Here is a 24888-nt window from a genome sequence, read left to right on the forward strand (position 1 = left end):
ATTTCCATGTATAACCTGCCTCTGATTTCAATTAGTGCTTGCAACTGGCTCTGTCCCACAAGCGCCTGTTCCATTCAACGGGGCATGTTCAAGGGCAGATTCCAAACCGCTCAAACTGCCCCATCCTGCCACAAAGGACAGGGTCGTAGTTTGAACCAGAGCTCAATGGTTGCAAGAAACAGAAATTCAGCTTAAAAGGATGATTCCTAAAAGGATACAGGAGCATCTTTTGCCTCTTGGAATCTGAAGCTGTTAATGAGGAAGCTGCAGACTGCCACCAAATTGTCTTTCTTTCTCTCTGTGACTTTTTCCCTCTTTCTTTCCCCTTCTCTCATTTTTTCTCATCCTTGGCCTCTCTCTCCTGGTCTGCTTTATTCTCTTTGTAAACCATCTTGTTCTGCTTCCTCTGAATACCCCTACCTTGCAGTTTGGCTTCCATGTGTCTTCAGTTTGCCCTGGCATTGACTCCAACTACCATTCACTGAGGCCTTTATCTCAAATGCCCACTACCAAGTACTCTTAGTTTGAATACACAAGGGAGACTCTGATTGAGCTCACCAGCTTGTATAAGCTTCTTAAGGCAGGTGCCCACCCTTAGACCAATCAGCTTTAACTGCAGGGAAGGTAGGATGGCTTAAGACTAATCACGGCCTTCTAAACTGACTCCTTCAGAGGGCCTATGACAGAAACTTAGTTCCCAGAAAAGAGGAGAGAACTCCAAGACATGTCATCTGGAGTCATTTATTAATGAAGGCCATATTCTGAAATACGAGAGAACCCCCTGGTTGGTGCTAGGGATATTGACTTCATCTCCCACTCTGCCTCATTTTCTAAAGGTGAGAGTGGGCAAGTCATTTCTGAAATTTAGTGTTGGGGACAAAAGCTCAGCCCTCTGGCCCAGCTTCCCCTTTCTTCAGGAGATGGACAGGATTGGCAACCAAGGACCACTCTCTCCTTCAGGGAGGCTTTGGGTGGGTTGGGAGGAGTACTCCCAGGAAGAAATTTCAGAGCTCCTATACTTATTAAGTGTCAGTCTAGGGAGATGGGGAGATAAGGCAGGGCTGTTCTACAGGCATGAAGAAGACCTTGGGAGGGTCTCTCTAAGTCAAGGCAGGTGGATCTCAGAACAGCAGAGATTAGGAATAGTTCAACCCAAGGCAGAAGACGAATCAGGTCATGTCTCAAAGCCAACTTTGGCTCTTTCTTTACCATTGGGCATGGCATTGCTGGTGAGAATGGACACTTCTTTTCCCCACGTTTCTAACTCCTACTCTCACCCCTCTTCCCCACCTGGATGAGTGTTGGAGGAAGCATGCATGCTCCACTGCGTAGGTTTTTCTATCCCCACAGGAGGAGGGTGACTGTTAAAACCTAACAGTCAAGGTGCATAAAAGATTTATGCACACTTTGCCCCCTTCTCTCTACTACCTGCCTCGAACCAACCTAGGTGTGAGGAGTGGTCAGCCCAGCCAGTCTATCAGGTGGGCACTGGTGCATGTAGACACTTCCACTGTTTTGTCTTACTCTTTTTTCTCTAGCAAATGTACTTCAAATTGGCCTTTCCTAACACTGCATCCTTAGGTTCTAGGGATAAAATAAGCAGAGATACGGAGAAAAGGAGTAGTTAGCAGTTGCCACTTTGACCTGAAGCCTAAGTCATGTTCTCTAGCCCTGCGTTTACCAGAGCCCTGCATGGGGGCATTGAGCGTTGGCTCAGAGACAATAAAGTTGTACTTTGTTACTCACTTGGGCTGCTATTCAACATCAGAACCTTGGAGAGGAAGGAGGCATTTACTCCAATATGCATAGGAGATCCAGAATCTAAATGTGCAATTTATGGAAGGTAGCCATAAATTAGTCTTACTAATGATTTTAATGTGTATGTTACCTAAATTATCACAAGTAAGAAGATCAGACGCGTTAGAGACCTCTGTCTTGACTATTCCTTGATGGAAGAATAAGAAAGGTAAGAGACGTGCACACACGCACACAAAACAAACCCACCACCATCCAAGTCGATTCCAACTCATAGCGACCCTATAGGGCAGAGTAGAACTGCACAGGGATAAAAATGTTTTGTTTTGGTTTTGTATTAAAAAACTTCTTAAAAATATTTGTTTGCTTCATCAAAACCTTTTCTCATTAACATCAGACACATTTAGATTATCGGATTTATTCTCTTTCTCCCACCTCCTCTTCTCACATTCCCCCTACTCATCTCCTGGGTGGCTTGATGACAGTCTGGAAGGGTTTGCCCTGAAGGCAGTGGGGCAAGTGATTTCAGGGCCCCTGCCTTGGCAGACTTTTTCCCTTTCTAGGGGAAAGAGCAGGAGGGCTCTGAGACCCTGAGTAAGCTCTGAGGGCCCTCTAGAATTGGGCTGAACCCTCTACTGGAGCTCTCTGTGCTATGTTAACACCATTGTGTCCCTGCTGATTTTCCAGGAAGTCCACTCTGTGTAGGTGCATTCGACAATGAGAAACAGCCTAACTAGACTGTGGCTGGTACTAGACCCATCTCTGACTCACCTGGAGGCTGCGGACCCAGTTTTCCTAAATTTATCCTTAAAAAAGATTTCATGAACAAATCCGTCTTAGAAGAAATACAACCAGAATGCTCCTTAGAAGCAAAGATGGCAAGACTTCAGCTTGCTTATTTTGGACGTGTCATCAGGAAAGACCAATCACTAGAAAAGGACATCATGTTTGGTAAAGCAGAGCATCAGTGAAAACAAGGGAAACCCTCAATGAGATGGATTAGCACAACAACCACAACAATGGACTCAGATGTTCCAAACATCATGAAGATGGCACAGGACTGGGCAACTTTTCATTCTGTTATATGTAAGGTCACCATGAGTTGGAGCTAACTCGGTGGCAATTAACGACAACGACAATGTACAATTTAGAAAGTATAAATAAGCAAAAAGAAAAACAACCATCTGAAACCCCACCATTCTGTCTGGCCACCATCAACATATTGATATATATCCTTTTAGATGGTTTTCATGTATATGTGTGACGTTTATTTAAATTTTTTAAAAAATTAAAAAAAAAAGGAATCATATTACGCAATGCCCTAATGCTGTTTTGTAACCTGCCATTTAAAATCTAACAACATATTGTGACTATGTGTCCATGTGATCTGCAGCTCCATTTTGATGATTGCACGCGACTCTGAGGCATGGCTGCACCCTTGTTTATTAACCAGCCCCATCAGTGGATGTTCAGGGTTTTTCCAACGTTCAGCTTCTACTGTAAGCAATACTGCAGTAAGTACTGATGTACATAATCTGTGAGCACTATTTGATTATTTTCTGAGAACATATTCCTAGAAATGCAATTGCTAGGACAAAGTGAATATATTAATACTGGTTTAAGGCTTTTGCTGTGTACTGTAAAATTAGCTTCCATCAAAATTACCAGTTTACGCTTCTACAGCAGCATATGAGAGGGTCCATTTCCCCGTACTTATGGCAATGCTTGGCTCCTCCTCTGCTCGACCAAGTAACAGTAGTTGAAGATTCACTGATGGATGGAGGAGGCAGAGGTGGACCGGGGAACTGGTCTAACCCCCAAGCAGGTATGGGACCTTAGCAAGTGTGATGGTTAATTTCATGTGTCAACTTGGCCAGGCTATGGTTCCCAGTGGTTTGGCCAAACATTAGTCTAGTTGCTGTAATGTAATGTAATATAATGACATGACCGTCCATAATGCAATCTATTGTAATGCAATCAATCAATCAATTTGAAAAGGGACTTTTCTTAGGATGTGTTTGCTTTCCAGACAATAAATAGATATTTTTGCAGAGCTCATTCTCTCTCTTCACTCTGCACTGTATCACCTGACCTAGGGATCTTGGGATGCAAGCTGGCAGGAGTCTCCAGCCTACCCCCTGTTGTATGGATTTTCAACTTGCCAGTCCCCACTATCGTGGAGCCAATTCCTTGAAGTAAATCAGTCTCTCTCTCTGTCTCGCTGGTTCTGTTTCTAGACAACCTTGGCTAAGACAGCAAGTCATGGCTCTCCTCTGGGCCTGAGTCATCTTTGAAACACAAGCTGATGGACAAGATAACAAGCGAGTCCTACGGGAACTTGTCCCAATGACCGTGGACCTCCCCAGACACAGGCTGGCCCTTCTCCGGGGATTCCAGCTCCTAAGAGTGCACAAATCTCAGGCCATTGTTACTACCTCCCACCAGGTTGTGCCCCCCTCTCTCCATCCCTGAGTCCTCTGGCCAAAGTCCCATTGCCTTCGGGGTAAGTCAGGCCTGGCAGACCTGTAGCAGGAAGCATCTGGAAAGAGAGAATTGCTAACACAAATCTCAGCAGCTTCCCTAGAGAGCTGAGCTTTGACAAACACCCTTGTGGCTCCCCCCTTGGGTCCCAGCTGGCTTTCTGTGGCAGGCTTATTGGAAGTTTGGAGCTTCCTTGGCAGTACATTTAGAAAAGAAAAAAAAAACCTGTTAAATCACCCAGCAAGCCACAGAGCTAATCAGAGACCACAGAACCTGAAGAAAGTGGAAAGACGTAGAAAAGCAAATGGCCCCCACTGTTATGTTGATCTATTTCTCCCTTTATGCTGCTCTTTCTTATCTAGTTCCACAAAAAAACAGCATCTCCCTCTGGCTTCTGAGGAGGGTAGCTTTCCCGCCAATCTGCATACTATTGTCTACACAGACTTGAGCCTCTGCAGAGAAGGCTGTTGATTTATGGAGAATGGATTTTCAATCAGCTTCATTCCAGCCTTCTGAGGCTCTCCATCCACTCCTGTTTGCTCCTAATTCCTTAATCCCCTCCCCCTTGCCTGATCTGATTATTCTTAGAATATGCTATTTTGCTCCTTTATGTACCACCGACTACTCATTTGATAGGATGATACTCAGGGTGCCTTGTACCAGGAGATGTGAAGGAGCCTGATAGGGCTCCTCCTCTCCACCCAGGGGTTTTGCCTGGCTCTTGGGGCATGAGGATGAAGCAGCAGAAAGAGAAACAAAACGATGCTGAAGGAAAGGCTCACAGTCTTACCAGCGCAAGCAAGCATTTCGCTTTCTGGTTATTTTCTCATTATAGAGAAGTTTTCAAGTTTTTTCCAGACACATCCTTGGCAAGTGCTGTCGTTGTTAGCAACGTCACATAGAATAATGTGGTGGAAGAGCCACAGAGCAGAGCTGCCTTCTCTGTAGAACATGTAGCAAACTCTTCACTTAGAACATTATGGCAAAGAACGCTCCCATTTAACAGACTTTGAGCAAAGTTTGCTGAACTCCAGAGCTAGAAAAGACAAAGATTATTCTTGTCCAAATGGCTCATTTCCTTTTCTTTTTTTCTCTCATAACCATCCAGGGAAGTGAAAACAATACTGGCCTTGGGCGCAGAAACCAGGAGCTTGAGTACTAGCTGTGTGAGCTTAGGTAAGCTCTCAGCATCTCTGGTCTCGGTTTCAGAGCTGGTCAAAAAGAAAAAAATCTTCAGCCCTCGAAATAGACTACACTACTGTCTCTGTTTTACTGGTAAGGAAACTGAGGCACGTGGTTTGATGAATGAGGTGCTGGACTCAGCTATCTGGGTTCTAGAATTGGCCCTGCTACCAATTGACTCGGAAACGCAGGCAAGACAACCCCTTTGCCAAGTGTGCCCTTGAGTCCAGTGTTAATATGATCCCTCTCCCTCCATAGCACACAGGGAGGGTCAAAATAAGGCCACCTCTGTGCTTAGAGCTTCATCTGGGGGTGCTACAAAATCCCAACCAGCATTGTTACTTCTCAACTTAGGCAGAGTTGGCTCCTGGACAAATGGTTGAAAGCCTCTTGTTTCTCCGCCTGGATTTCATTTCCTTAAACTACCTTTGCTGGCATTCTCCACTGGCCCCTTCGTGCCTCCCACTGCAGGTGCCCTAAATGCCAAATGCCATTCCTTTCCCACTGGCCTTGTTCTCTCCACGCTGAAAATCTGGGGCCATCCATATCCCTGGTCCAGTTCATCTGTCTGTCTTCCCACCCACCCATCTGTTTATTTGGCAGTTCCATGGTAGAAAGTCTATTTAGCCTGGTCAGGAATATACTCAAAGTCTGGGATGCTAAATTTGTCTCTCAGGGCAAGAACACTTGAGTGTTATTACATCTCAGAAAAACGAAAACAGACAGAACCCTCCTGATAAAAGCAGCCCGGGAAAACCTAATTAGGAAAACCAAACAGAAATCCCAATTTACCAACTAGATATGTCACAAACTGATTATTAAAATTACCCAAAGATTCTTTGCTTCACAGAAGTTTCTTCTGAAAGCTCTCTGTAAATATAGAGTTTTGCTGACACATTTAAGGATTGATTTATACACCTCCAAGCCATATACCGGAACAACTAAACAACAGCAACAAAAAATATCTTAGATACCATCTTATTCCAGTTCCCAAACCTGACTGAGCTGGAGAACTTGTGCAAAGTGTCACGTTCCAGGGCCCATCCCAGACCCACTGAATCAGAATCTCCACAGGCCAGGGCCCAGTTGTCTGTATTTTTACAAAGATGGTCCTGCTGAGGCTGGTTCAATGGACTGGCATTTGGGACGCAGTCATCTAGCCCCAGCCTCTCATTTGACAAGTGAGTAAAAGGAGACCAGTGAGGTCAAGTGTGGTCACAGAGAGGATGGGGAGCAAGAGGGTAAGCAGAGAGACCTGAGCTCTGTTGTCAAGAGCCCATTGTCTCTTAAATCTTAATCTGAGTCAACATGGAAACAGGACTCCATTACAAAAATCTCCCTTATTTGCAGGCATTTAGGAACATGTGTCTGGCCTCGTGACATGAGCCCGTCTCCTGGCCTTCCATGAGTGTTACCCACTCCCTGTCTCCCCCCAAAAAAGGAGCAGCAAGAGGAGTGTGCTAACTGGGCCCAGAAGGAGGTGAGGAAACCCCAGATAGAACCCAGGAGCGAGGAGCCCAACCTCACGCTCTGTCTCCAGTCCTTAGAGCACTCACCACGCAGATTTCAACAGCAGAGTGGGATCTGGGGAGCTCTCATACTAAGAGGTACCCGTGAGGTTCTGCCAATCCACACAGCCCAGATCCTACTCTTAAGGAAGCAGACAGGCCCATGCAGGCTGTGGGAATAATGAGCCCCTCCCCAGGCCCCATCCTTTGTTCCCTTTGGGTTCACTTGTCCCTTCCCTCCCACCATGCCTCCATCCCTCAGGCCAGTCTCCTTTAGGTCTTCCACATTCACCATGGCTCATCTAAGCCTCAGGGGCTTCCCTTATGCTGGGAGGCGCTGGGAAGACCATGTGAGGCCTTTAAACCATTTGGAGTCAACACCGTGGCAACTGTCAGCAATGTCCGTAAAGAGTTCTCTGATCATTTCAACCTACGGCAGCACTTCATCAGAGCAGTACTTATTGGCTCTTTATCTATGTCATGTCTCTCTTGTGTCCATCCCTAGATGTGGATGTCCTTGCTGTTCCTTCACTTGGGCCCCCAGCGCTTGGCACAGGCTGGCTGCAAAGTTATCTGAGCCCGAGGTGACTGTGCTTCTCTCGCTGTCCCTGGGGGTTGCTCGTCCCCCTTCCCTGCCGGTCAGGGGCCTTGACTTTTTTTTCTTTGTGTCTCTAGCACTCAGCACAGTACTTGGCACATGGTAGGGTTAATTCATGAAAATTCTAGGATACAGACCAGGGTTAGAAAGGAATAAACACAGGGAAGATCTAAAGTTAAAAGAAGCTTTTGGAATCTCAAGATTGTTGTTGTTAGTTACCATTGAGTCCAAATCATGGCGACCCCATGTTTGCAGAGGAGAACTGCTCCATGGGGTTTTCAAGGCTGTGACCTCTTGGAAGCAGATTGCCAGGTCTGTCTTCTGAGGCTCCTCTGGGTGCATTCAAACCGCCAACCTTTTAGTTAGGATTGGAGTGCTTGACCATTTGCACCACCCACAGACTCCTAATCTTAGGATAGCTATTTCCAGTGTTCACTAGAATGGCAGTCCTCAAGGTGTGTGTGGTTCAGAGGCCTCTAGGGGGTCTCTGAGATTCTTTTCGGGGGATCCCCTGAGGTCAAAATGATTCTCATAATAATAAAACCAAATCCCTACCCGTTGCAGTCTATTCCTACTCATGGCGACCCCAAGTGTTACAGAGTAGAACTGAGCTCCGTAAGGTTTTCTTGGCTCTAATCTTTACAGGTTATAGACAATTCACCAGGCCATTTTTCCGCAGAGACACTGGGTGGGTTCAAACCTAAAGTTTAGTAGTTGAGCACAAACCATTCACATCACACCACCCAGGGACTTTCTCATAATACTGCTAAGACGTTAGCTGCCTTTTTCACTCTCTTTCAGGGATATACGCTGGAGTTTTCCAGAGGCTACATGATGTGTGATGTCATAACAGACTGAATGTGGAAGTAGATACATGAAGCTAGCTGTCTTCGATAAGCCAGACATTTAAGAGATATGCAAAAATTCAAAACAATGACACTCTTCTCACTAATTTTTTTGTTTTCTTCCCCTTTGGAAAATATTTTTTTTTTATTAAGATATGCTATTTATGCTAACATATAAGGGTTTATTATGGCTATTTTAAAATAAATTAACAAGTGAATATTTCAAACATTTCTCAACTTTAATTTCTAATACAGTCAATATCAATATATATATAACTCACACAAACCCACATAAATAAGTTAGTTTGGATCCTCAAAAATTTTTTTTCTTAATACTTTTTAAGACATCAGAAAGTTTGAGAATCTTTGCACTAGAATGTGAGTATTATTTGCTCACCTGGTACTCAGCGCCCGTTTCCCTACCCACCCAACTTCCATCTCTCTTTTATTCCTGGAGCCTGTGTTCATGAATTTCAGGATTACCCTTAGCTCCAGATAATCCATAAAGTGTGGCTCCCAGAGGCCCTCAATGCCGGCATGCAAATGAGGGCCGACCAGCTGTGCACGGAAGGGAGCTTAGCCCGGCTCCCTCGGTGCTTTCCCCAGCAATGGCGGCTAGCAGGCCTTTTCATTTTCCTCCTTGTAGAGGCCCCCGATTCTCTCTTATCACCTCAGAAATTCACTTGTCTCATTCCACACAACTTGACCAATGCAAAAACCCTCCCTTCTTAGCTCACAGGCAAGACTTGAGAGAAGGTTTCTCAAGGCCCATCTCTCAGGATTAGCTGAATCCCAATTTTCACTCTCCCTTGGAGATGGCAGGGTGAGTGAGGAGTGGAAGGGAGAAGGGAGTGCACTTCCCAGAAGCCAGCTCAGGGCCGAGGGTCCTGGCCCTGTTACTCTCTCACCCCCAGCACCACTCAAAGACACACACCCCAGAACCCCGGAAACCGTCTGACTGCGGACACTACTGAGGCACCGACTGAAGCATAATACGTGGGTTATGGTGTTGCCATGAAAAGGTGGAACAACTTGTCTTTCAGTAGCAAATCAATTCAAGCATTTCAAGGACTTGTGAGCAAGTCACCAAGGAATTGAGCTTTATCCAGAGGACAGAAGGCAGTAGGAAGAACTTAATGGTAGAAATGCCACCATCACCCATATAAATAGTAATAACAGCAACTAATGTTTCTGATTAGCACTGATGCATTTTTTCCACGAAGCAGTGAAGCAAGCGGCTTGTTAATATTACCTCTATTTTCCATATCAGGAAGCTTAGCAAGTTTAACTAATTTGTCATCTAGTGTAAGTGGTGGGGCTGGATTCGGGCTCCAAAACCCTTGCTCTGAAGTACAGCATTTTAGGGAATAAATCTTATTTCATAATATTACACCAGGGAGGCCTGAAGAGGCAATTGGTTCTCTTTGCTAATTATGGCCATGTTGTTGTTAACTGCTGTGGATTTGGCCCTGACTCATGGTGACCCCATCATAGTGGGAGGAAATGCTGCCCCGTCCTGTACCGTCTCTATGATCATTGTGATCCATAGGGTTTTCACTAGTCTGATCACCAGGCCTTTCTTCCTAGTTTGTCTTAGTCTGGCAACTCTACTGAAACCTGTTCAGCATCATAGCAAAAGGCAATCTACCACTGACAGACAGGTGGTAGTTGCATATGACAGTGCATTGGTTGGTAATTGAACCTGGGTCTCCCATATGGAAAGCGAGAATTCTACCACTGACCCACTACCGTCCGCACAATTAGGCAATGGCATAGAGCGACTCTTCTGAAAGCAATATTAACCAACTATGCAATGTCAGCTTCACCCACGGGGTTGCCGTGGAGCACATTCCCAAGCAGTGCATCCGGAGGGCACACCCGGAAGCATGGGCAGTCTGGACAAACAGTATTAAATTCTGTGTTGGCAGAGTGGGGGAAGGGGATATCTGGTTACACCTGCCTTAAGCATTTTTCAGGCTAGACTGTTTGGCACGCTCTCTGGAGTCCACCTGGGTGCCTGTAACACCATGCGTTTGTGTGCTGGAGCCAACGCCAGGTGGGAAGACCAGCTACAGAGGCAAGTCTCCACTTTCCTTGGCTTCCTCAAGGGAGCAGACGAGCCTGTTCCCAACGTGACTGCTCTGTTACCTCACAAGGGGAAAGGACACTGGTGACCTCCCAAGTACCTGTCAGGCAGCCTAATCCCCATCTCACCACCTCCCCGTATTGGCCACAAGCTCAACCAAGGGGTGGGAGACTTTGCATTTATTTGCTTTAAGGATGCACAGTCTCCTTACTCTTTGAGGGGCTCGAAAACACACCCCTGGGCCAGGCTAGCTCAGCAGCGAGCTGGGGGTCTGCTCTGGAGCAGGCTCCGGGCAAAACTGCTTTATGAACTGGCCTTGTCCTGACGCCATGTAAAAAAGTGGTCGTTGATCGGTGGCCAGGTTGTCATGGGGATGCTGTTAATTGTACCACACAGCAGTAGAACCAAGGGGTGGCCCCCATCCGAGTCTTTCTTTCTTTTTTAAATGATATTTTATTGTGTTAAAGGTGAAAGTTTACACAGTAAATTCAGTTCCCGTTTAACAATTTCTACACAAATTATTCTGTGATATTGGTTACATTGTTCATAATGTGTCATTATTTTCATTCATCTTGTTCCGGTTGTACCATTTCCAGCACTCTAGTTCCCCTGCCCCCTTACCTGCTTGTCTTTGCTTTAGAGTAATTTTTGACTAGTTGGTCTCATATAGACAATTTTTTAAAGCAGCTCATTACTCGTGGAAGATATTCTTTATTTCATAAGCCAATCTCTTATTTAGCTAAAAGGTGACCTCAAGGGATAATTTCAGTTTAAGGTTTAAAGAGTACCTCAGAGTGGTAGTCTCAGAGAGTCTTCTAGTCTCAAATGGTCCTGTGAGTCTGGACTTTTTAAGAATTTGAGTTCTGTTCCACATTTTTCTCTCATTCTATCAGGATCCATATTGTGGCCCTAATCAGAACAGTTGGTAATGGTAGCCGGGCACCATCTAGCTCTTCTGGTCTCAGGGTAGATGAGGTCATAGTTCATGTATGCCATCAGTCCTGTAGACTAGTTTCTTCCGAGTCTTTGGTTTCCTTCTTTCTCTCTTGTTCTGGCAGAGTAGAGACCAATAGTTGTATCTTAGATGACCTCTCCAAAGCTTTTAAGACCCCAGATACTACTCACCACATTAGAATATAGAACACACAATTCATGAACTAATTATGCTAATTAACTGAGTTGTCCCACAAGACTATGGTCCTAAGCCTCCAAACCCAGAAAACCAATCTCACAAGGAGTTTTATTTATGTCTAAGAAGTATCTGTAACTGTGTCCCCTGTGTGGTTTATTATAAACATGGATATACATGCATGCACATACATATCTGTATGTATATGTGCCCATAGATTCATCTATCTGTGTACACATATGTACCCGCATATTCATATCCATACAAATATATGCCTATATACATATTTGTATAACCACACACACATATTTTGTTTGTTGTCGTGTTGTTGCAAAATTACATTTGTCATATTCTTTACCAAAAACGTCCTTTTCTCTTGTGTACTTCTTATTGACATCATTTGCTGAGTCTTTCTGATGAACAAGTTCAGGTAAAATTAAAACCAACCTTTGGTGAGTGGCATCTGGGGTCTTAAAAGCTTGTGAGTAGCCATCTAAGATACATCTACTGGTCCCATTCCATCTGGAACAAAGGAGAATGGAAAACACCAAAGACACAAGGAAAAATTAGTCCAAAGGACTAATGAACCAGATCATCCAGCAGCCTGAGCCCAGAAGAACAAGATGGTACCTGGTTACTACCACTGACTGCTCTGACAGGGATCAAAACAGAGGGTTCCGGACAGAGTGGGAGAAAAAATGTAGTACAAAATTCAAATTCACAAAAAATAAAAGACCAGATTTACGGGTCTGACAGAGACTGGAGGAACCCCTGAGACCACAGTCCCGGACACCCTTCAGAACTGAAGCCACTCCCAAAGTCCACCTTTCAGCCAATGATTAGACAGGGCTTTAAAACAAACAATAACACAAGTGAGGAACACGCCTCTTAGTTCAACCAACACTGCCCAAAAGCAAAGATGAGAAGACAGGAATCAACAGGAAAGCTGGACAAATGGACACGAGGAACAGTGGATGGAAAGGGAAAGGGGGAGAGTGCTGACACATAGCAGGGATTGCAACCAATATCACAAAACAATTTGTGTATAAGTTTTTGAATGAGAAACTAATTTGTGCTGTGAATTTTCACCTAGAACACAATAAAATAGTTAAAAAAAAAAAAAAACCTAAACTAAACCAAACTCACTGCCATCAAGTTGATTCCAACTCATAGTGACCCTATAAGACAGAATAGAACTGCCTCATAGAGTTCCCAAAGCTGTAATCTTTATGGCAACAGATTGCCACATCTTTCTCCTTCGGAGCAGCTGGTGGGTTCAAACCACTGATCTTTCAGTTTAGCAGCCAAGTGGTCTAGCCACTGCACCACAGAGCCTCCTTAGTTTAGGTAAAGAGGTACACAAATGCAGCTTCATCAGAAATACCATTCTCCCCCAACGCATACACACATGCACACGCACACATACACACACACACACACATACACACTGCCTCCCTCACCTGACCCCTTGCTGGATGAAAACCCCTTGCATTCTGCTTCTGAGATTCCTAGTACCGGGATGGCTGGGTCTATTTTCACTCTGGGGACACTTACGACATCATGGATGATATAACTAACTGACCTGGCCTCTTTCTTTATATTTTCTGTTAGAAAGCTGAAAGACAAATTAGTGACTCCCTAGAACAAGTAAATGCAACTTTGAGGTATTATTCCAAATCTTTTGCTATTTCTTGTCCCTATTTTTTAGCACTAATTTTTTTGGAAACCCTGGTGGTGTAGTGGTTAAGTGCTACGGCTGCTAACCAAAGGGTCAGCAGTTCAAATCTGCCAGGCGCTCCTTGGAAACTCTATGGGGCAGTTCTACTCTGTCCTATAGGGTCGCTATGAGTCGGAATCGACTCTACGGCACTGGGTTTGGTTTGGGTTTTGGTTATGTCCCTTTTTTTAATTTGAGAAATCTTTTAAATTCTGAAAAATACATAAAATAATGCTATCCCTGTTATCTGACATGTAAAATTGACAACCGTTAATATTTTGTTGTATTGGCTTCAAGTCCTTTTTAACTAAAAGAAAGAAAGCATTATAGATAGAATCAAAATGCCCACTATTTCTCTCTAGGACTATTTCCAAGCCCCCAACTCAAGCAGCAACCGTTATCTTAAATTTGGTTCAGATCTTTCTTTTTTAAAAAATTAATATTTATATTTACTTGTAGAAATTTGTGGCCGGGCTTATTTTTGGGTGTGAATTTTAGAAATGAAGTAGGCCCTAGGTGCACAGTATGCAGTATTCCACAACGTGCTTTTTATGTAACGGTATGTTTTGGCCCAACAGTAGGAAAACCTAAGAAGCACTGATGCCATTGAGTTATGGTGTTGGCAAAGAATGTTGACTATACCATGGACTGCCAGAAGAATGAACGAGTCTGTCTTGGAAGAAGTACAGCCAGAGTGTTCCTTGGAAGCAAGGATGGTGGGATTTTGTCTCATGTAGTTTGGACATGTTATCAGGAGGGAACAGTCCCTGGAGAAGGACATCTTGCTTGGTGAAGTAGAGGGTCAGCGAAAAAAAGGAAGACTCTCCACAAGATGGATTGACACAATGGCTGCAGCAATGGACTCAAACATAGCAACAACTGTGAGGATGGTGCAGGACCGGGCAGTGTTTTGTTCTATTGTACGTAGGGTTGCTATGAGGCAGAACCATACAATGGCACCTAACAACAACAACACGTTTTGGCAGTCCTTTTCCACTCTACATATGCATTTGATGGACCTTTATTAGCCACTATATATCCTTTTTGTAATAAAGCAGAGTTTAAATAAGTTAGGAGTTAATAAAATAATGATCTTCTCATATAATACTTAGAGAGAAGGAGCCCTGATGGCGCAATGGATAAGCGCTCAGCTTATAACCAAAAGGTCGGCAGTTCAAGCCCACTGGTGGCTCCACGGGAAAAAAGACCTAGCAATCTGCTCACATAAAGATTACAGCTTGGGAAACCCTATGGGGGCAGTTCACTCTGTCATATAGGGTTGCTATGAGTCAGAATCAACTCAATGACATCCAACATCATCACAGGGAAGAACTGGACATCTGCTACCCATCTTCATGGAAGCCTAAAATAGAGGAAAACAAGCTGATGTTGCAGCAGGAGAGACTTGAGTTAGACATCAGGAAGCTTCCCCTGTAATGTAACAGGCATTTGTTCTGAAGATTTTTTTTTTTTTTCCCTAAGATGGCTTTGCTTCTATTCTACATGAAGAAAGAGGAATGGGTAAAACGATCTACTGGATTTTTAATCAATTTACAAATATTGGCAGGAGCTAGTGGGCCAGCTATGGGGCTAAACGCTAGGAAAAATAAAAGAGGTCTATAAGGAGCCCCTCCTGCCAGGGCTCTATAACCTTGTTGGAAAGATGAGACCAAGTCACCTATGACACCGTGCAGAAGCAGCGGGGCAGCATGCTGTAGAGGATAAAAGCACGGAGCTCAACTGCCTGGGATTGAATCCCTACTCTGCACTTCCTAGCTTTATGAGTTTCCTTAACTTCTTTCCACCTCCATTTGCTCAGCGGTAAAATGGGAATACTAGCCCCTAGCTTGTAGGGCAGTGCGAGAATTAAATGCGTTAATATATGTAAAGCTCTTAGAACAGTGCCTAGCACTTAATAAGAACAACATATGCATTGGGTAAATAAAAATAAGTGTCATTTGAATGGCACAGATCATAAACCAGAGTGGTCCAGAGATGGCTTTGAACTGGGGGTGACTAAAAATGACTTAGGAGAGGAGGTGTCAGAAAGACCACGATCAAAGACCCAAGCAATTCAGATCTCTGAACCCAGGAGACCTTTTTCACCAAAACTTGCCCAACTAGGTAGGTTGTGGTTGTTGTTAGGTGCGTCAAGTTGGTGCCAACTCATGGAGACCCCATGCACAACAGAACAAAACACTGCCCAGTCCTGCGTCATCCTCACAATTGTTGACATGCTTGAGCCCATTGTTGTAGCCACTGTGTCAATCCATCTCGTTGAGGGTCTTCCTTTTTTTCACTGACCCTCTACCAAGCATGATGTCTTTCTCCAGGAACTGATCCCTCCTGATAACATGTTTAAAGTATGTGAGACATGGTCTCGCCATCCTTGCTTCTAAGGAGCATTCTGGTTGTACTTCTTCGAAGACAGATTTGTTCGTTCTTTTGGCAGTCCATGGTATATTCAATATTCTTCACCAACACCACAATTCAAAGGCATCAATTCTTTGGTCTTCCTTATTCATTGTCCAGCTTTCACATGCATATGAGGCAATTGAAAACAACATGGCTTGGCTCAGGTGCACCTTAGTCCTCAAGGTGACATCTTGTGCAGCAGATTTTCCCAGTGCAATGTGTCTAGGTATATGTGGGGCATATTGAGGAAAGACTGTGGCACACAGGAGGAGAGAGGTGGAATTAAAGATGGAATGACAAGGAGGAAGGGCTTGATGGGAGGACTAAGAGTTCAGGATTTGTCCTGTAAGAAATAGGGAGCCAATGAAGGTTTCATGCAGAAGTGATGAGGTGCAAGGTGCTGTATCAATGAGGACGGGTTGTGGTGCCAACCAAGGTCCCTTTCTCAGTGATGTAAAACAACAAAGTATATTTCTTGCTCACGATGCATGTCCTCTGGTGGTCAAGAGGCCTTTCCCCACCTTGGCTTTACTTTGGGACCTAGACTGAGGAAACAGCATCTAGACCCATGCCAGGCTGTTGCCGCAGAGGGCAAAAAGCACATGGCAAGCCATGTGCTATGTCTTAAATTTCCTGCTGGAAAGTGGCATCCATTTCATTGGCCAAAGAAAGTCACGTGGCCAAGGCTATGGTCCAGGGGGCAGCGGTGTATGGTCTTTCCCTGGAAGGACCAGCGAGTATTAGTCAACAATACCATAACCTATCTCAGGGAGTCTTAAGAATCTTCCTAGTACTGTTACCACAGATTTAGGGCAGATTTTCACTATGGGGCTCCCTCCATTCCAGTACCTTCTACGTTGGTATTGCGCACCACTTCGAGTTCTCCTTTAGACGAAATGCTTTAGCATGTGCTTTGGAATCAATGTGGGCCTCGCCCCCACATCAGGATGTCCCCATTAGCTGATTAAAAGGAAAGGGTTCCTCTGAGAACTACTTCCTTCAGCCCCTCAGCCTAAGAAAGGAATATAGTGTTTCTCCTTTGAGTTACTCAGGCATCTTGGTTGAGGTGAGCCTTGTGTTCTCCAGTTTGCCTCGTTCTATAATTTTGTAGCCTGCTGTGATTTCTGGCTTATTGATTAATGGGTCTCTCTCTCTCTCTCCACCACAAGCGACCTTAATCTTTTCTTAATTGCTTTAATGGCTACTCGGCTTCCCTCTCATGCCTTTCCCCATAATGTTGCTATTGCAAAGCTTTTGTGTCTTAACTTCATTTCCCAACTGAGGACTTCGCAGGCTAGCGAAAGGTGAACTCTGTCATTGTTTACCCTCTTTTCCTTGTTTTTCTCTTTTGCTTTAGTTTTTCGTCAGCTGTTTTCACTTTTCTTAGCCAGCGTGGGGCATTATCTGAGATAATTCGGCAAAAACAGAAAAATAAACAAAAATATAATGAGGAGAGACCAGTGCCAAAGTGCCCTACGGTGACCCCTGGGCCTACTTCATCCATAACCAGTCTGGCCACTGCCCCTCCCTCTCTCTTTACAGCTGCCCCCCCAATCAGGGACCAGGCAAGCAGCCCCTCCCCAGTGGGGAGGGTGTCTGAGGTCTCCTCTGATGCCACAGTCGGGTGGGAGGACAATGCTGACTTGACCTAACTTGGGGTGCTCTCCTTCCTATGGAACAGACTCAGGAAGCATCTTCATATATGCTTCATTTGTTCATTCATTCATTAATTCATTCACAAACACTTATTGAATACTTCCTGTGTGCCTGGCACTGTGCTAGGTATCATGGGAAAGTGAGCTCAATCACTCACAGCCTTATGGAGATCAAACCAACAGGCGAAAGGTAACTAAGAAAGCAGCATGCCAGACGTCTATGGGAATGCTGGATAACAAACACTGGAGGCAAGATGGTGGCCTGGGGACTTGGACAGGCTTCCTGTTAGAGGTGGGCTTTAAACCAGGCCTTAAAGGATGGGTAGGATGAAGAAGGCAGACCAACAAGGACTTTCGGGAGGTGAGAGGACCACAAGAGCTGAGGAAGTTGGGGGCAAGACTGAGAACCCTGGCTCCTCTGAGCCTTGCTGTCACGTTCTGGGAGGTTGGGGTGGTGGGCAAGTGATTTGCTGTGTACACCACACCCCGGTCTGCTTGCACCTGCAGGATCTTCTTTCTAAGCCTTTTGGCTCCCCCCCTTTCTGAGAGGGGAAAGATAACAGGATGGTTAGTGGGTGCCATTTTGAGGGGGAGAGAAAGAGTGGAAGAATATTCTCATTCAACAAGGACTCAGAAAACAAAAATTCTAGAACTTGAGGGGGCCCACAAATCTGAAAGGATTTACATGGAGCCGCAGCTCTCCACTTGACCCCAGGCCACTGTCTTGAGATATCAAGGCTATATTTAGGCATTGCATCATATTCAGTTTTTTTTTAATTATTGTACTTTAGATGAAGGTTTACAGAACAAACTAGCTTCTCACTAAACAGTTAGTACATGTATTGTTTTGTGATATTTGTTACCAACCTCATGACATGTCAACATTCTCCCTTCTCGATCCTGGGTTCCCAATCACAAGCTTTTCTGTCCCCTCCTGCCTTCTAGTCCTTGCCCCTGGGCTGGTGTGCCCATTTAGTCTGGTTTTGTTTTATGGGCCTGGCTAATCTTTGGCTAAAGGGTGAACCTCAGGAGTGACTTCATTACTGAGCTAAAGGGGTGTCGGGGGACCATACTGTCAGTGTTTCTCTAGTCTCTGTCAGGCCAGGAAGTCTGGTCTTTTTTTGTGAGTTAGAATTTTGTTCTACAGTTTTCTACAGTTCTGTCCAGGACCCTCCATTGAGATCCCTGTCAAAGCAGTCAGTGGTGGTAGCCAGGTACCATCTAGTTGTGCTGGACTCAGTCTGGTGGAGGCTGTGGTAGTTGTGGTCCATTAGTCCTTTGGACTAATCTTGCCCTTGTGTCTTGGGTTTTCATGTCATATTCAGTTTTCCAGTCATACTAAATTGCTTTCTGATGAACCCCATGGGTGTCAGTGAGTTCCTGGGAGCAGATCAGAGTCCTCTCTTGTAGCTAACCCAGGACAGTAGTAGACAGGACCAAAGACTGGCTGAACCAAACTGCCTGATAGCCGGAGTCCCTGAAGGGAACGCTGGGTCCAAAGAACTCACATCAATCCTTATTTGTAAACTCCTGTGACAGACAGAAAGAGAAGGACCATTTATTGAACATTAACATCAGAAATTAAGAGAGACAGAATGTGTGGTTAAGAGTTTATCTCTGGGGTCAGACAGTCCGAGTTCAAATCCAACCTCTGCCTCTTCCAAGCTGGGTAACCTCGAATGAGTTAAGTAATCTTTCCTTTCTTTTCCCAAAATGTCTAAGTTTAATTAGGGCATATTTTAGAGAAATATATAATAGGTATTTATCTGTAATCCTTACATTTATTTATTGGATTGTTTATCATTTCCTTATTGATTTACAGGGGTTCTTTAAATATAATGGGCTGTTCCTTAAACCTCTCTAAGCCTGTTTCCTCACCAGTGAATGGGAACACTAACAGTGTATACCCCACAGGGTTGCTGTAAAATGTAAAGTAATTGTACACCATACGCCCTAGCGCATATAGGATGGATGAGCAGAAGGTAGTGTTCCCCAGACTTCTTGGGGAGAGCGCTGTGTCTGCTTGGAGGAAATACTGTGTTAAACAACAGAGAAAGGAGGCAGGAAAGGAATGCCCGAGTGCAAAGAATGGTTGTTGATCTGCTGTGGACAACAAATTGAGCGACTGGCGTCACCACTGAGAGGCTAGGGGAAGAGTGGCTGCCCACCAAATGTGGAAAGGAGAAGACATGTAACATTACACATTTGTCAAAGCCCATAGGACTGTGCAACACAAACAGTGAGCCCTAATGTAAGCCATGGACTTGAGTTAGTGATAATGTATCAATATTGGTCCATCAATTGTAAAACAATGTATCACGGGAATGCCAGATGTTAATAATAGGGGAAAGAATGTGCGGGGGGAGAGAGATATATGGGAACTCTTTGTAATTTCTGAACAATTTTTCTGTAAATTTAAAACTGCACTAAAAAATAAAGTCTATTATATAAAAATAAAAAAGTGATAAAAAAAAAGCAATGGTCACAAATAACTAAAGCAGTGTTGAAAGAGAAGAACAAAGCAGGAGGACTCGTACTTCCTGATTTTAAAACATATTTTACAGCCACAGTAATCAAAACAGTCTGGTATTGGTATAACAACAGACACACAGAACAATGGAATAGAATTGAGAGTCCAAAAATAAACCCATACATCTATGGTCAACTCATTTTTGACATGTATGCTATGTGCTTTTGATGGGGAAAAAAGGGTTTCTTCAATAAATGATGTTGGGATAATTTGATTTTCACATGCAGAAAAATGAAACAGGATCCATGCTTCATACCCTACACAAAAACAAACTCAAAATGGACCTAAATGTGAAAATTAAAACCACAGAGTTCTTAGAAGAAAATGCAGGGGCAATGCTGTCAGACCTAGCTTTTAACAATGGATTGTGTAATGTAACACCAGAAGCACAAAGTGAAAAAGACAAAATAATAAATAAATGGGACCTCATAAAAATTTAAAACTTTGTTCATTAAAAAAAAAAGTGGAAAAACAAGCTACCAATGGGAGAATATCTCATATATCCAAAATAAGAATCTAATAACCAAAAAATATATAAAACTTTGACAACTTAACAACAAAAAAGACAAATAATCCAATCATAAAATGGGCAAATGACTTGAATAGACATTTTACCAAAGGAGACTTTCAAATGGCCACCAAACACATGAAAAGATGTTCAAAGTCATTAGCCAACAGAGATGCAAGTTAAAATCACAGTAAGGTACCATTCCACTCCCACTAGGATGACTAAGATAAAAACAGAAAATAATAAATGTTGGAGGGGATGTGGGGAAATTGAAGCCGTTATCCATTTGTGGTGGGAATGCAAAATGGTACAGCCATTGTGGAAAACAGTGTATCGATTCCTCAAGGAACTAAAAATAGAACTATTATATAACCCAACAATTCCACTCCCTTGGAAGCAGAGACTCAGATACTTGTACACTTGTACACCAATGTTCACTGCACCGCTATTCATAATACCCATCCATGAATGAATGGATAAACAAAACGTGGTACATACACACAACGGAATACTACACAGCCAATAAGAGAAGTGAAGTCTTGACACATGCTACAATATGGATGGAGCTGGAAGACATTACGCTGAGTGAAATAACTCAATCACAAAATGACAAATATTATGTCTTTACTTACATAAAAAGACAAGAAAAGGTAAATGTATGGAGACCAAAGTTCATTAGTGGTTACCACGGATGAGAGGGAGGGGGAAAAAGGGGAGGTTATTGCTTATGGAGTATTGAGTTTCAGTTTATGGTGATGGAAATATCATATTGATTAAGGGTGGAGCTGCACAGCTGATTAATGTATTGCCGTCAATAAGCTCTGTACCTGTAAAAATCTGAACTGGCAAAAATTGTGTGATAGATATATTTACAACAACGAAAAAGGGTAGCTGCTAAGGCAGCTTGTGCACAACCAAATACCTCATGGGATTTGGTTCCTTGGTTTGGAGGTTTAGGGTCATGGTTACATGGGACATCCCAGTTGACTGGTCTAATAACCTGTTCAGTACTTCTGTTCAACCTCCTAGTTTGTTGCATAGTGCCTGGTTTCTTAAAGCTTGTAAGCTGCCGTCCAAGGCACAACAATTGGTCTCTACTCACCTGGAGGAACAGAGGAAAAAAAAAAATCAGGAAAAGAAGGAGGAAATGGAATGTGTGGCTAATTGCCTGCATGAACAACTGCCTCCTCTGCGATGAAGCCAGAACTGGATTGTGCTGGCTACCATTACTGAACATTTTGATCTAAGATTCCATAGCAGAATCCTGGTCAAAAGGGGGAAAAAGCAGAACAGAATTTCGAATTGCCACGGAATCCAGCCTTTTGAACCATGGAGGCTGGGTGAACCTCCAGAACTATTGCCCTGAGATCATCTTTAAACCTTAAACCAAAAATATCTCCCTAAAGTCTTAAAACCAAACAATAGTTCACTTTAACTAGTAAGAATGTCTGCCTTGAGCGTTGTGCTCTTTTAAGATCTATCTGTATGGGATCAAACTGACAATAGCAACCCAGAAGGTTAGGTAAGAAACTTAGGGGGCAGTGGGTTTATGTAAATGGTGGAGGAACAACTCAGAAAAGGAAGATGAAAATTGTTGCACAACTTGAAGAATGTAATCAATGTCACTGAATTGTACACGTAGAAACTTGGATTGGTGTATGTTTTGCTGTGTATATTCTCAACAACAAACAACAACAAAAAATAAACTATAAAAGATAAAAACCAAGAACTAATTCTTTCCTTTACCAACAGATTGTTAAATTTGATTTTCAATATTTATGCAGTTTGTAAGATGTAGACTAAGAATAAAAATTAAGTGGCTGTAATCCTCCAAAAAAGAAAAGAAAGAAAAAAGAACCTCAAAGAGTAATGTTGGAGGGGAAAAATATCTCACAAGATTTTTTAGTTGGTTGTGGGGTTACTACTTCCCACTTTTGTTTCTCCTACGTAAAATGTACACTGCTCACAAATACTGTCATGTGAGTGGATTCTTTTGGTACATGAAGAGGCTCCTGGGCGTGCACTTGAGTTGGAATGGGGCTGAAAACAGACAGAACCTGTGTACAAAAATGCCTGGGTTTGAAGGCTGAGCTGACAGCTCAAAAGCAGTGAGCCAATTTTATGATGTCAGGCCCTGTTCTTGGTCCTTTCCATTGTTGTTGTTAGGTGCCGTTGAGTTGGTTCCGACTCATAGAGACCCTGTGCACAACAGAATGAAACACTGCCCGGTCCTGCACCATCCTTACAATCATTGTTTTGCTTGAGTCCATTGTTGCAGCCACTGCGTCAATCCACCTGATTGACGGTCTTCCTCTCTTCCGCTGACCCTGTACTTTACCAAGCATGATGTCCTTCTCCAGGGACTGATCCCTCCTGACAACATGTCCAAAGTATGTAAGACACAGTCTCGCCATCCTTGCTTCTAAGGAGCATTCTGGTTGTGCTTCTTCCAAGACAGATTTGTTCGTTCCTCTGGCAGTCCACGGTATATTCAATATTCTTCGCCAACACCACAATTCAAAGGCATCAACTCTTCTTTGGTCTTCCTTATTCATTGTCCAGCTTTCACATGTATATGATGCGACTGAAAATACCATGGCTTGGGTCAGGCTCACCTTAATCTTCAAGGTGACATCTTTATTTTTGGTCCTTTCTATATATTACCTTATTTAATCCTTGCAGCAGCTTCATGAGGCATGATATCACGCCCACTTTAATTGGGGCACAAGAGTTGTTCAGTGGTAGAATCCTCACCTTCCATATGGGAAACCCTGGTTCAATTCCCTACCGAGACACCTCATGTACAGCCACTACCCATCTGTCAGTGGACGTTTGTGTGTTGCTGTGACACTGCACATGTGTCAGTGGAGCTTCTAGACAAAACGGACTGGGAAGAAAGGCCTGGTCTACTTCTGAAAAATCAGCAAATGAAAATCTCTGGATCACCACAGTCCAATCTACAACCTGATAGTGGGATGGCGCAAGATAGGGCAGCATTTTGTTCCATTGTACATGGTGTCACTGTGAGTTGGAGCCATCTCGATGGTAGCCAACCCCACCACCACCTTACCTGAGAGACTTTAGGCTCAAAGAGGTAAAGTCAGTTTCCCAGGATCATGCAACTAATAAATACTGGATCAGGATTAGACGCAGGCGTGCCTGTGTCTGACTCTAAAATTCCTGTTCTTGCCCAGAGAGTGAGACAGAAAGAATGAGAGAATGCAATGATTTTTATTTATCCTTTTGGAAGCCCCATGTTGAAGGAAGAGAAGACAGCACCCTGGAATCCCCAGCTGCTCACAGGTAGGGTCGCCAAATTTAGCAAACAAAAATACAGGCTCTCCAGTTAAATCTGAATTTTATATATGTAATGAATAAGTAGGTCTCATTTCATGCAATGTAATGAAAACTGGAAAATCACTGTTATCTAAAATTTGGACTGAGGTGGGCATCCTGTATTTGATCGGGCAGCCCCTCATGGGGCACCTCGGGTCCAGGGCAGGGGCAGATAAGCAGCAGCAACTAGAAATGGGCACCAGGGCAGCATTCTTCTTCACCTCCTAGTGGCTGGGATCTAAAACCAGCATCTAGCATAGGAACTGCCTCTTCTCTGGGCACCCACCCGTCAACCTTCTGAGAGAGCAACGCAAGCCTGGCAGGAAAAAGGAGGAGCAGGGAATTGTAGAAAGGGCTGTAAATGTCGTGTCCAAGCTAATGATCAGACGACCCCTGAGGTGCCAGGGAAAACTGAGAGCACTAAAAAGTTGGACTTTGGAACATCCTACCTCTGACTGCTCCATCCTTCTCTTTAGGCAAAAAACCGGTGGCCACTGAGTTGACTCTGACTCCTGATTCCCCCTTCTGTGTCAGAGTAGAACCGTGCTCCATAGAGTTTTCTCTGGCTGATTTTTCAGAAGTAGATCACCAGGCCTTTCTTTCGAGGTGCCTCTGGATGGATTTGAACCTTCAACCTTTTAGTTAGCAGCCAAATGCATTAACTGTCTACACCAGCCAGGGAGTCTCCTCTTTCAGCATCCCCTCTACCCTCTCTAACTCAGCTCCCTGAGGCTCTGGGCTAATCCGATCCTCCCAAAGCATTTGACAAACAAGTCCACAGTGAAGTTGCAGTGACGCAATGTGAGGTCCCCGTAGGAGCACCTGCTACTGAAAGGAAGAGCCCCAAGAGGGTTGTGCTTAAGCCAAAGGCATGGAATTCAAATGGTGGGCTTTCAGGCCAGTTGGCAAGTGCTCGAGGGATATGTGGGGACAGAGTGGCCCCAAAACACACCAGATATATAACCCCCTAGTCTAGCAGTCCTGCCAAGCCAGCCCTACCTGAATGAATAGAACACCTGAGCACAAGGATGTACCCTCACACTCAACACACAATTCCAGCCCGAATCAAATCTCCAAGGGGGCCTGTCCTGCTTCAGGCTGCTTCCTCCTGCCCTGGGGAGCCCTTAAGGGGCTGAAAAGCTT

Source organism: Loxodonta africana, chromosome 26 (assembly GCF_030014295.1).
Source record: "Loxodonta africana isolate mLoxAfr1 chromosome 26, mLoxAfr1.hap2, whole genome shotgun sequence".
Lineage (NCBI taxonomy): Eukaryota > Metazoa > Chordata > Mammalia > Proboscidea > Elephantidae > Loxodonta > Loxodonta africana.